Source organism: Balaenoptera acutorostrata, chromosome 4 (assembly GCF_949987535.1).
Source record: "Balaenoptera acutorostrata chromosome 4, mBalAcu1.1, whole genome shotgun sequence".
NCBI classification, from domain to species: Eukaryota; Metazoa; Chordata; class Mammalia; order Artiodactyla; family Balaenopteridae; genus Balaenoptera; species Balaenoptera acutorostrata.
In genome coordinates this window covers 52,027,791-52,036,242 of record NC_080067.1, presented here as the reverse complement: position 1 = coordinate 52,036,242, position 8,452 = coordinate 52,027,791, and positions in this window count along the sequence as shown.

Genomic DNA, 8,452 nt, shown 5'->3' with positions numbered 1-8,452 from the left:
TGACGTTTTAGCCATTTCAAAGCCTCTTAAAACATGACCCAAGTTGGTCTTCTATACGCTGGAGTTGGGAAAGGAGGTGCAGCTCTTTCTCCATCCCAGAGCAAAGGGGGCAGGGAGAAAAATGAGGCACGGTGCCTGCTCTGAGGAAGCTCAGGGCCACATGTGAATGGAGGAAACCAACACGTAATTTTTCCTATTTCTTTCTACAGTGTCTGGCATGGGTGTGGTATGAGCTCTAAAGATGCCACTCATAGGTTAATTGATGTTGTCATAAAAATAAGAAAGTAAAAACCTTACTACTTTTGAATATTTATTACTGTAGAAGCACATATGTCATGCTCTCCAGACCAAATATTAACCTGGAATTGGATGCTTTTATTTTCTAGGTATGTCTTTGTCCACATTACTTCGAGCAAAGGTGTCCAGCACGTAGCATCCGTGTGTATCATCACAAAACTCACCAATTACAGTGCTTGCTGCTGTTTCATGTATGCAATCTTGTCTTTCCAACTCTTTGACTGAAAGACCAATGATAGAATGCATTACGCTTTGAAACTGAGAAATGAAATATTTCCTGCCATATCAATAAACAAAGGATATCACAGTCATCAACGATTGCAGCCCTCCAACGTGAGGCGAGGAAACTCAAGGCTGAAAAGAATCCCTGCCATCTAGCAGCCATCAGACTGCAGCCACTCCCCGTGGTGAGCCCTGAGGAAACTCAGGATGTGTCAGGATACTGGCCCCAGAGAGCTGAGGTGCATATCAGAGGAACGATTTCAGTGAGCCAAGGCTCTTGCATCTTCCCATACATAGGAAAGCGCTAAATTCCTTAACTTGAGATAGCTGGTTTTCTTCAATTAACAATAATTTTTGAAGTTCCCAACTACCTGTCCTTTGTTGAAAAACTCCTATATATCCCGGCTCCACCGCTTACCTCGAGCAGTTTCTCAGAGTTATCTGAAACGCTCTCTCCAGGGCTGCAGTCTTCATTTTGCCCCCAAAAAACGTAACTAGCAGCTCTCATGTAGTGCATGTATTTATTTTTAAGTCAACAAAATGTTAAAGGGTATTGTCTCAGCGATACTTAACATTGTATAGGAGTTTGGAGAAAAGTGGCTTAGAAACAGTTTCCTAGGTTTTTATTTCTGATCATAACAATATCCTTGTATTTATTACAGAATACAGATTCTCAGGTCTCCTGGAGATTCTGATTCACTAGATCTGATGTGGGGCTAGGAAACTGGAGATTTTAACAAACACCCCAAGTGAGTCTTATGATCAAGAAACACACCTCTAAGGTGTCTCTCACTCTAATATTCTATAATTCTATTGTAATCACCTGCACCATGAGGAATGTATCTTTAATGGCTGTATCAGAGTTGACATTGCACTGAAAACAGAAAGGGTGTTCAGTGTTGATTTAATTGTTCATTGATGAACATTTTGACAGACTCCCAGCCTTCAATTCATATGCATAGTTTACAGCCAGTGGTCTTTTGGATAATGACTTGGAAGTGTGAATATGTTGTTAGAAACAAGGTTATTGTGATTTTCAAAACATTTCACAGCTTACAAAGTATTTTCATTATTTGCTCTCTTGAGAACTTCATCACAACCATCATGATGAAGTTGTTAAAGCACTATTATTGATATTTTACAAATGTGAAACTCATGGATGTCAAGAACCTGCTCCTTTTTTACTCAGCTACTATGTATGGAATTAAGATTCAAATTCAGATCTCAGGATTCTTTATGATCTTTCCATGGTGCCAGGCTGCTTTCTAAAAACACTAGTAATCCTGCCTATACTTACTGTATACCCAGCAAAAGAAAATTCACAAACTTATTCCTGCATAAAAAGACCAGTACTACTGGTGATATCAGCTAGGACCAAAATTGTTAACTATTATATACAAACTGTGAGAACAAAAGCAGAATATTCAAGAACATTATCTTTTCCTAAGAAAGAATTTAGTAATTCCTAACAAATCAAAGAAAATACTTATCTAGAACAATATGTAAATTCCCATATCTCATCATTTTCCCACTACAATCTTGGCCTTCATTCTTCTAAATGGCATAAGTAGCTGGTGCATTTTTGAGAGGGTTGGGGAATGAACCCTAGGGAATAAGTGAGAAAATTTTAGTTCTTCCTTCAGAAGATGAATGAATGGAATTGGAGGGATAATTGAGTCACAGGCCAGTTTTCATATGCCTCTATTTCCTCCCATGGCTCAAGACTGAGAACTAACTGAGGCCAAGTCCCCATCTTCTTTGTTCTTCCCTCAGGGTGGTGCTTTCACATGTGATCCTTGGACCATTGCAGGTAGCTGTGAAATTCTTGAGATCCACCTGTTATGGCTGAATCAGAATTTCTAAGATTGGGTCCTTGATATTAATGCACACTTAAGTCCGAAATTCTGCCAGAGAGAGATTAACCTGATTGTGTATGCAGGTACAAAAGTTTTTTTGAGAGCTTGTTCCTCAAGAATACGTAAAACTTCTGGCAACTTTCTGTAGCATGTATTAGAATGGATGAACATTAATGAAACCTTGCATATTTGGTGCACGCAGCTCAGAGAAGTTGGAATATCAGATGTTTACCTGTCTTTTTTGATGGCAGAAAAAACATGAGTTTGAGAGGTGAAAAGACAGAGCAGCATTTTTTTTTTTTTTACCAAGCCAATTGTTATTTTCTATTTAATCTCATTAATCTGCATATTTTTTGGAAAATAGGCAACTATATTCTTTGACAGGATTATTAAATTCTAAATTGCATGTGACTTGTATTAGACACAATCAGAAAAGAGAATAATGCCTAAACCAATAATCTCCAAACAATTTCCAGTTGGAATAAAATATTTTTTAGGTCTTCAAATAGCAAATATTGCTTAGCCATAAGCTATATGAAGACTGGAGAAAAAGTTAAAAAGACACAGTTGAGAAATACTTCGAAATGTTAAGCTATAGTACAACTCCACCCAATGGATTTCTGCTGAATTTCACTTGTGCTGAGAAACACTATGTTTTTTAGATGCCATCTGAATTTATATTTGATCACAATTATGTGAAAATTAAATGATTAGTGATATGGATAGAGAAAGGGCTGGAAAAAATACATCCAGATATAAACAGATTTGATAAGTGTGGAAAATTTGGAGTGAATATATTTTCTATTTTTAAAAGTTTCTACATCTTCACCTATCTGTCTATATCTATGTATATTTATGTAAACTTAATAGTGAAAAAGGTCAATAAAATTCACTAAAAGAAACATTTTACAAACTGCTAATGGGCAGTTTTCTGGGGCCCATAGTTTACATGATAAACAGGTTATACTGCTTAGCTCTTACATCATGTTTTTAATTGGTTGTGACTTGTAATTCAATAGTTCAATAAAGACAGAAGTGAGGGAATTGCATTTTACTTCCACCTTCTCCATTAATTTGGTTTTCTCTTATAGGTAAATAATTTAATATCTCTACTTCAGTTTCCTCTTCAGTGAAATGAGGACAACCACATTAGCTATCTTTTTTTTAACTCATTGCCTTTGACAAATTTTAATATTATTTATTAAACTTTAGCATCAAGAATTAATTGAGGCAATGACTGGAAAGAATTGCAAGTATATGAAGAAAATATTCATTAATATTCTGTAAGGTAGCATCTTTATTTCTTGGAGCAGTTTAGAAATACTAGCAACCTGATACTTTTTGAAAACTAAACCCAAATAAATGATGCTAAAAAAACCCTCCAAGATTGTGATAAAATCAATAAGAATGAATAAAATGAGTGGCAGTGGAGATTCATTTAGTTGAGCATAAGAAATACTTGGATATACTTCTTGAATCAGTTAAAACTTAAGCTGCTACAGTAATCTGATAGACCAGTTCCTGACTATTGTTACAGTAAAATAAATTTTCTACCCCAAGGACAAATCCTTACCACAAAGTTAGATTTAATTTACTTGAGGAGGGAGGAAAATAGTGCTCTATGCCCTTCTATAAAGTTGATTTTCAAAAATTTTATATCAAGTCAGTTATGGAACTTATTAAAATGAAGATTCTAGGAGAGAGATTCAATAAATCCAAGGTGGAGCCCCAAAATCTGTATTGGAAAAAATAAGAAGGACCTGTGGTGATCCTGATGTGAAAGGTCCTCAGAACTTAATAAAAGAAACACCAGGTCTACAACTTCCTGACTTCATAGTGAATTTTTGTCAATATGCAAATTTTTTTACTCGTTGCCTTTGACAAATTTTAATATTATTTATTAAATCTGGCCATCTGATCCTGAAAATAAAAATTTAAGCTGCTAAAAATAAATTCAAATATAGTGGCTTAAATAGGAAAGAAGTTAGTTTTTCCTTTTATAGAAGAGTCTGTCTGGGGATGGGCATCCAGACTGGAGATTCACTCACATTCTGTTGGTAAGAATTTAGTCATACAGCCACACCTACCTTTTAGAGAGGCTGGGAAATGTAATCCTTAAGTAGTTTACTATATTACCAGGTAAAAGGATTTTTTGTTTTGTTTTGTTCTAGGCTAACTAGCATTCTGCTAGTGATAGTTATATTTAGCTTGGGCTCTGAAAGCAGTTGGTGAAATCATTGCATCATCAGATAGAAACCATATCTTACACTTACTCCCTAGGGACTCTTATCTCATCCCATTGCTTTAAATTCCATCCATATGTTGATGACGCCCAAATTTATATTTTCAGCTTTAATCAGTGCTGGAAATATATCAGAGTGTTATAGTGAACAGTTTACTCATCCATCCACTTAAATGTCAAATCAGATAATGGCACCAACACCCATCCAAGATCTAGAAGCCAGATGAGATTTCTCCCCTTCACATGAAGACAATCCCTGACATTTCCATCTTGACTTTCTTCCATTGTAATAGAAACCCTGAGTTTTAGACAGAAACCTGGTCTCCCAGATACAGACTATATTTCCAGGTTCCCTCACAGCCAGGTGTTGTCACATGACCAAGCCCTGTTTAATGGGATATAGACGGAAGGCATACATGCAATTTCCAGGTCATGCCCATAAAAGAAGTGGTGGTAAATTGAACTCTCATACTTTCACATAAGTATTTATAGTAACTTTATTTGTAAGAGACAAAAACTAGATACAATTAAATATCCATTAAAAGGTGAGTGTATAAACAAATTGTGGTATATCTATCCAGTGAAATAGTTCTCAGCAACAGAAGGGAACAAATTGCTGATACACACATCAACATGGAAAAATTTCAAAAACATTATGCTGAGTGAAAGAAGATTTACACAAAAGAGTACAAACTTTATGTTTATGTTTATAATAAATTCTAGAACAGGAAAAATTATTCCACAGTGGAAGATAGCAGATCAGTGGTTGTTTGGGGGTATTAATTGCAAAGAGGCAAGCAGGAACTTTTTGGGGATGATATATATTTTCTCTATCTTGATTTTAGTGGTAATTACATGTACACATTTGTTAAAACTCATTGGCTGTAAACTTAAAATGTGTGTAATCTATTGTATTACATTTTAAGTATATATCTCAATAATTTAGGTGAAAGAAAAGATGACCTTATTTACAGTAGAGACCAAATGGTAACAATTAAAAATCAATCATGTTGAAAAGAAGCACTTAGCAGAACTAGAAATACAAATGGCCATTAGAAAATGTTAAAACTCACTATGAAGTAAATGCAAATTTAAGATTTGCAAATTTTTATGATTGTCTCATATGAACTATTAAAAAAACAAACAGACGATTCTGGTTTCTGGTCTGGTGAGCTTCTACTGGCAAGAAGGTTGGAAGTCACCATTCAGTCCTAACAACAAGTAAAAAGCTGAATAAACTGAAAAATCAACAGTGCTTCTTAGATCCACAAGAGAAGTGAGGTTGCAGGGCCAACCACTGCCTCCAAATTATACAGACCCACAGGCAAATACAGAGAATCACAACTTTCTGGACCAGAAACATCCTGGGGAATCAGTGCCAGGGTCAAGAAACCTGAACTGTAATTGAAGAATTGAAGGAGGTGCGGTGTAGACAACTTAGAAAGTTAAAAACTCCAGAAGGACCTAGTCATTGGAGGGACCACACACTTTTGTGTGTTTTGCCTCCTGAAATTCTGCCATGTTCTCACAGTGAATATTGGAGGAAAACCCTTCATGCTTTTGGCAAGGGGAGGGGAAAAAGTTGTTTTTAAATATACCAGCGCTTTCTGTTCTTCTTCAGAAGATCCACCCTTAGGAAAAATTATTTAATCAGAGTCTAACCTGCTGGGGTTTTAGCAGAGCCTAACTGGCCTGGGAGAAGGGAAACACCCAACTCCAGCTTGCTTTAGTCATTCTGTCCCAGCTGAAGGGGAGGTGGAACAACTGAGAAGCATATGGGAAGATCACAGTCCAGAGGCTCAGGCTCACTAAAGGACTGAGACCTAGTCATAAAATGAATATTTCCCCTCTTCCCACACCTTTCAGTACATTACTAAAGGCCTACTTACACCAGTTCCTTTTACCGAGTGCATCATGTCCAGCTATCAGGAAAAACATTACAAGACATACTAAAAGGCAAAAAGCATAGTTCAAGGAGAAAAAGCAAGCATCAGAACCAGACCCAGATATGTCAGGGATGTTGGAATTATCAGTTCCAAGGATTTAAAGCATGACTGATATGCTGAGAGCTTTAATGGATAAAGAAGACATCATGCAAGAACAGATGGGCAATGTAAGCAGAGAGATGACTATTCTAAGAAAGAATCAAGGAGAAATGCTAGGAATCAAAAACACTGGGACAGAAATGAAGAATGCCTTTGATAGACTTATTAGTGGACTGCACATGGCTGAAGAAGGAGTCTCTGAACAGGAGGATATCTCAATAAGAACCTCCAAAATTGAAAAACAAATAGATTAAAGCCTAAAAAAACCCAGAATATCCAAGTGCTATGGGACAACTACAGAAGGTATAACATACATGCACTGGGAATACCAAAAGGAGAAGAAAAAGAGAAATATTTGAAACAATAATGACTGAGAATTTGCCCAAATAAATGTCAGACACCAAACTACAGATCTAGGAAGGTCAGAGAAGATGAAGCAGAATAAATGCCAAAAACTTTACCTAGGCATATCATTCTCAAATTATAAAAAAATCAAATATAAAGAAGCCAGAGGGCGAAACACCTTACCTAGAGAGGAGTAAAGACTGATTTCTGCTTAGAAATCATGTGAGCCAGGAGAGAGTGGAATGAAATATTTAAAGTGTTGAGAAAAAAATCCCACTGACCTAGAATTCTGGAACTTAAGAGTTAACATAGAATTATCCTTCAGGAGGGAAGGAGGAGTAAAGAATATTTCAGATAAACAAAAATTGAGGAAATAATTTGTTTCTAGTAGACTTTCTTGAAAGAAATGTTTTTAAAAAGTTCTTTAGAGAGAAGGAAAATGGTATAGGTCAGAAACAGATCTACACAAAGAAAGGAAGAACACTGGAGAAGGAATTAGTGAAGATAAAAGAAAAACTTTTATGTTTCTTATTCTTAATTGAGCTAACACACAACAGTTTGTTCAAAATGATAATAGCAACAATGTATTCAATATTGTATATATATATATTCATATGTATATATAATGAAGTGAATGATAGCAGTGATATAATGGAGGTGAGGGGAGAATTAGGATTATTTTGTTATTATAAGGTACTCATACTATCTGTGAAGCAGTTTAGTGTTATTTGAAAGTGGACTTGGATTAGTTCTAAATGTATATGATAAATACTAGGACAACAACTAAAAAGCATTTTAAAAAAGGTAAACTAACATACTAAGAGAAGAGAGAAAATGGAATCATGTAAAGTGCTCAATTAAAACCAGAAAAAGTAGAAAAAAGTGGAAGATAAAAATAACAACAAAGAACAAGAGCAAAAAAAAAAGAAAAAAGTAACAAATTTGTAGACATTAATTTAACTATATCAATAATTACTTTGAATACCAATGGTCTAAATGGACCAATTAAAAGAGTGTCAGCGTGGATCAAAAATCAAAATCCAACTATACATTGTCTAAAAGAAACTCACTTTAAAATAAAGACCCATATACAAAAAAGTAAAAGGATGGAGAAATATAAACCATGCTAACACTAATCAAAAGAAAGCAGAAGTAATATTAATTTCAGACAGAGCAGACTTCGGAGCAAGGAAAGTTATCAGGAATAAAGAGGGACATTGCCTTATGATAAAAGGATCAGTTCTCCAAGAAGACATAACAATTCTTAATATTTATATATTATATTTAACAACAGTGTTCAAATATGTGAGGCAAAAACTGGAAGAATGGCAAGCAGAAATATATAAGTTCATTATTATAGTTGGAGACTTCAACACTCCTCTATTGGAAATGGACAAGTCCAAAAGGCAGAAAATCAGTAAGGACAGAGTTGAACTCATCAATGC